Raw genomic sequence first — 6,000 nt, forward strand, 5'->3', positions numbered from 1 at the left:
GTGGAGGACATTATCCCTGAATCAGAGGACACTTGCTGGATTAACATTCCTCAAGCCTCAGGGTGGGGAAAGCCCAAAGCAAGAAGACACATTCCTGTCCACAGAAAAAGATACAGGTCATCTAGGTGGGGCTATGGCCAGTGAGAAATAGTTAACCTGAAATAGTTGGCAATGACAGGGTAGGGCACAGTGACATGGTAAAACTACATTCTTGAGAAGAATGAGTGTGCAGAATGATTTTCACATGGTTCTAAATCATTTGGGGTGGGTTCCTCTGAAATGTTCCACTATTTTTATGTTATGTATCCTTGACAATCCCTCACCCCCCTTCCCACTCCCTGGTTTGTGGTTTACCCCTTTAAAAACCCTCCTCAGACTGACTGGCTTTGTCAAACTCTACTCCTGCGAGAGTGTGCAGTTTGACCGATGGCTGCCAGCTCTCTTCCCTAATAAATCTCTGCTGATTGCATCCAGGTATGGTGCCTTGGAGTTTGTGGGTGGTTGTGACTTCCTGAGACTTGAGTAAGGGTCTCCCGAGTTTGGAGGTCTTCAGAAGCCAAGTGAGTTCCAGGTCGCTACGTTGTCCCCATGCTTGTCCACCTCCATAGGATCTCCATCACCATCGAAGCCTTACTTCCTACCAGTCCTTTTAAGGCTAATATCTTCTATTCTCAGCACTCCCTGTACCTGTCTTCTCTTGTGCGAGCACCCAGAAGCAAGCTTGTCATGCCCCGCTCTCCCGGCCTGCCCCCAGGCTGCCCTTGAACCTCTCCCTTCCAATGATCTCTTCCAGCACACTCTGTCCCGTGCAGCCCATCGACTGAGCACCTCCGGGTCTGTCTCCTTGGTGAAGCCCACAGCCACACCTCACTGTCCTGTACGTCTTCTTTCTGGCTACCACAGCATGGACCCCAGAGGGGACGCCACAAATCGCCTGTGCCCCTGAGCCAGCACTCCACCTGGCAGGCAAGCCTGTGTTTCCATCGCACTTAAGCAGATTGTGAGACACGCTTTCAGATATGATTGCCCCAGAGGAAGATTATGCTCACAAATCCCCCAGGATGGGGAGGCGGAAAAGATCGCAGGGCATGGGACTGGCCCTGATGTAACTAGGAGTTGTTTAACTTCTTTTGGGAGACATGAACAAATGTCTATTCACCTCAGATAGGGTGATGACTTTACTGTTCATCCAGTTTCTGAACTATGTTCATAGCTGCCTTGTTTATAATAGCCAGAAGCTAGAAAGAACCCAGATGTCCTTCAACAGAGGAATAGATACAGAAAATGTGGTACATTTACACAATGGAGTATTACTCAGCTATTAAAAACAATGAATTCGAGAAATTCTTAGGTAAATGGATGGAACTAGAAAATATCATCCTGAGTGGGGTAACTCAATCACAAAAGATCACACATGGTATTCACTTACTGATAATTGGATATTAGCTCAGAAGCTGGCAATACCCAAGATTCAACTCACAGACCACATGAAGCTCATGAAGAAGGAAGACCAAGTGGGAATGCTTCGGTCCTTCTTAGAAGGAGTAACAAAATACTCAAGGGAGCAAATATGGAGACAAAGCGTGGGACAAAAACTGAAGGAGGGGCCGTCTGGAGACTGTTCCACCTGAGTATCCATCCCATGTGCAGTCACCAAAGGTAGACACTTATATGGATGTCAGGAAGTGCAAGCTGACAGGAGCCTGAGATAGCTGTCTCTTTAGAGGTCTGCCAGAGTCTGACATATTCAGAGGCAGATGCTCACAGCTAATCATTGAACTGATCAAGGGGTTCCCAATGGAGGAGTTAGAGAGAAGACTGAAGGAGCTGAAAGGATTTGTGGCCCCATGAGGAGAGCAACAATACCAATCAACCAGAGTTCCCAGGGTCTAAACCATCAGCCTGGGAGCACATAGGGAAGGACACAGGGCTCCAGCTGTATATGTAGGACAGGAAACCCTTGTCAGGCATAGGCGGTAGAGGAGATCCTTGGTCCCATGAAGGTTGGAGGCCGAGTGTGGGGGAATCAGAGGGTGGGGAGGTGGGAGTGGATGAGTGGGTGGGGGCACATCCTCATGGAAGCAGGAGGAGGGGGATGGGATGAGGGTTCCTGGGCAGGGGGGAATGGGGTAAGGGGATAACATCTGAAATGTAAATAAAATGTCCCATTTTTTAAAAAAAGATTCACTTATTCATTTTAATGTATATGAGTACACTGTTGCTGTCTTTAGCCACACCAGAAGAGGGCATCAGATCCCATTACAGATGATTGTGAGCCACCATGTGGTTGCTGGGAATTGAACTCAGGACCTCTGGAAGAGCAGTCAGTGCTCTTAACCACTGAGCCATCTCTCCAGCCCCAGGTGAAGGTTTCTTACTCATTGTACCACCTCCACCTGGGGCAGCAAGGTTCTCACAGAGGGCCACTGGGGATGCCCACTGCCCACCATGGCCCACTTCCTCCCTTAATAAGAGGCAACTTCAACCCAGATTGTCATTATTGGAACGTCCCTTGTTTGCTTTTCCTTGCAACATCAGGTTTTTTTTTTTTTTTTTTTTTTTTTTTTTTTTTTTTTTTTTTTTTTTTTTGCATTCATTCTCCGTCTTTAGCATATCACTTTCCCATTTGCTTTTACTACAGGGTATGCTAATTGCTATAGAGGAGGAAGACATTACATGGAGTGTGTACACACACATCCTCTAGTGGGTTCATTAAGTGTTAAATAATTAGGTTATTGGTGTTTTAAATACTCTGTTATACAAAAAAGAAATACTTTGTGGGTTGTTAGACGGATGTTAGAGAGAGTTTTAGTGATTTTAGAAAATTGCTGGGAATTTTGATTGAACTGAGAACATAGTATGGGATCTTCCCGCTTAAAAGGTGCGATATAGATGCAGAGGCAGGAGGTTAATAATTTATAATAATAATGTCTAGACTAGCCTTGGCTTCAAAGGAAGATCCTGTCTTGAAAATTTGAGGACTGGAGATGTAGCTCAGTGGTAGAGCACCTGCCAAAAACTGTACAGCGAGGGGCTAGGGTGTGGCTCAATGGTAGAGCCCCTGCCTAGAATCCCCCAGTGAGGGGCTGGGGTGTGGCTCAGTGGTAGAGCCCCTGCCTAGAATCCCCCAGTGAGGGGCTGGGGTGTGGCTCAGTGGTAGAGCCCCTGCCTAGAATCCCCCAGTGAGGGGCTGGGGTGTGGTTCAGTGGTAGAGCCCCTGCTTAGAATCCCCCAGTGAGGGACTAGGGTGTGGCATGCACATGGCCTGAGGTTTAATCTCTAGGAGAACCTTACCGCCACAACCAAGATGGAAAATAGTTTCTCAGAATCTAAAATCTTGGTCTCTGTGATGTTTTAAGGGTACCTTCAGATTGGTTTATTTCTGAGCTGCAGAATTTCACTCTGTTCTTTTAAATGGCTACATAATATTTCATAGCATGGATGAATCAAAATGTCAATGATTGAGTCCAGAATGAATCCTGCCGCTTAGTCTCCTGAGGAAAGCTTGTTTTTTTTCTATCCTCCACCCCTACAATAAACAACCCTAAAACATCAGTGACGCCTTTCTCTGATTTCCAGTCAAGTTTCTGCTGAGCTTTAAGACCCCTTTCTCCTAGTCCCACAGACTGTAGCAATATATACAGTAAGCAGCCCCCATCTGGGCATGCTGTGTATCCTTGAATTTGTCCTAGTACAGGTAAGATTGTCTGTAGTGGGGTTGATTGTTCAAAGGATACACATTTAAAATTTCAGTAGATAGTTTAAAGGCTAATTTGGCTAAAGGTCACAACAACTCACACCCAAGAACCAGATGACTGAGAATCTGGCTTCCCACACCCAGGCAAGCACCAGAAGGTACTAGCACTTATAATCGTTTACTAATCTAATAATGATAGAGGGTAATCCCACGATCAATATCATTTCCACTTCCCAGTCTGCTCAGCACGGTTGAACCTCTCCCGGCCAAGCTTGCTACGCAATTTTTATGTTCTTCTGTGAACTGTCTGCTTATCTTTTGAGATGCTCTGACCCAGCATCTTTCCTTTCCCAGTCATGAAATGGGGGGACAATAGCAAGACTCATGAATATTTAATAACTCAACACATGTCAAAGAGCACTGCATCTAATACCAGTGGGTGCACTGTAATACTAGTACCTCATTGGTAGAGGCAGAAAGATCCTGAGTTTAAGGCCAGCCTTGGCTACATTGCAAGAATCTTTAGCAAAATAAGAAAAGTTCTGAAGCCATCACTTTCTGACATACTGCGTGCCAAATATGGGTTAAATGTGTTAATCACTTAAGTTCTCAACCCTCCTAATGCTGCGACCCTTAAATACAGTTCCTCATGTTGTGGTGACCCCCAGCCATAAGATTACGCTATTGCTACTTCATAATTGTCATTGTAATTCTTTTACTTTTTGAATCATAATGTAAACATCTGACATACAGAGTATCTGATATGTGACCCTGTGGGTCATGACCCACAGGTTGAAAACTGCTGACTTAGATTTTTTGTTTGTTTTTTTTTTTTTAAATATGTCTCCCATACAGTAACCTTGGGAAGAAAAGTTTCATATTAAGCTGAGAGAAAGATATTATGGGCTGGATGATGTCAGAAGCCAGCAGCAACTAGAATTAGAATAGGTAACAACAATCATCAAGAACTAAAATCAGGGGTGAGGGGTTGGCTCAGCACTCAAGGGAGAGCACTTGCTGCTCTTCCAGAGGACCAGAGCTCAATCCTAGAAGGCATGATAAAAGGCAAGCATGGTGGTTTGCACACTAAAACACCCAGCACTGGGGTGGAAGTGAAAGGGGGGGGGGGGGGTCTCTGGAGCTGGCTGGCCAGCAGGAGACTGCTTCAGAATACAAGTGGATGGTGTCATGAGGAATGGCATCTGAGGTTGACCTTTGGCCTCCAGAGAGAGCCACATGCATGTGCACATGGACACCTTCCAGCCACACACAAAAGAACTAAGGCTGGGGATGGAAATTCAGGTGATCGGTAGGGGCAGGTTTAGGGTCAGTAACAGCTAACGGTCTGAGGGGCCAGGAACTTGGAATTGCATGGACATTGCACAGGGATGGAGCATCTTGTGTGTTTCAGTGAAATGGTGTAGCATTATTTTTATATATAAATCCCAGCGGCGGGTTCCTCTTAGCTGTCCCAAGGTTTAGCATTCCTAAATGAAAGATACACACACACACAGTCTCTATATTTTGAAGTGTGTTAATCAGCTCGATGGCTGGGCTACTTCCTAACCTCCATGCAGTTAGTCCTCCTCCCGCTGATAATCCCGAGTTATTACTAAATCCTATATTCTACCTTGGCTGCTCTGGACCCAGTAGGGCAGTCCGCTTGGGCAGCCCCCCCTTGGCTCCTTCGTGTGGTTACCATTCCTCTCAGTCCTGCACTCTCCTCAGGCATGGCGGGTCTCTTCCTCCTCACTCTCCTGGCATGGCAGATCTCCTCCTTCCTTTCCTCTCTCCTTCCCAAGCCAGGAAAATTCTCAAGTCCCACTTCTGTCTGCCCTGCACAGCCATTGGCTACCGGCATCTTTATTTACCAATCAGAATCAACTAGGGGCAGAGTTCCTTAGTGTCTTATGTACAGACACTCCTGTGAGCAGTTTTGGGGAATGTAATTAGTATTCGTAATACAAACAGCTATGGAATGGGAGCCATTATTCATCTCCATTTTAATATCCAGAGAGTCTAACCAACCTGCCCATGGTCACACAGGACAAAAGCGGCAAGGTGTTGAATGTGACCCAAAAAGTATGACCTTAGTCCATGACGACTCCTTTCTCCCATGTCTCTTGGTGTGTGTGTGTGTGTGTGTGTGTGTGTGTCTGCGTGCATTCGTGCATGCATGCATGTGGAGATGTGGAAGCCAGGAATCAATGTCAGGCATCATTCCTCAGATACTGTTTACCTTGTTTTCTGAGACAGAGGCTCTCACTGCCTTAGAAGTTTAGTTCTCCAAGTACACTGGAGTA

Source organism: Arvicanthis niloticus, chromosome 24, assembly GCF_011762505.2.
Source record: "Arvicanthis niloticus isolate mArvNil1 chromosome 24, mArvNil1.pat.X, whole genome shotgun sequence".
NCBI lineage: Eukaryota > Metazoa > Chordata > Mammalia > Rodentia > Muridae > Arvicanthis > Arvicanthis niloticus.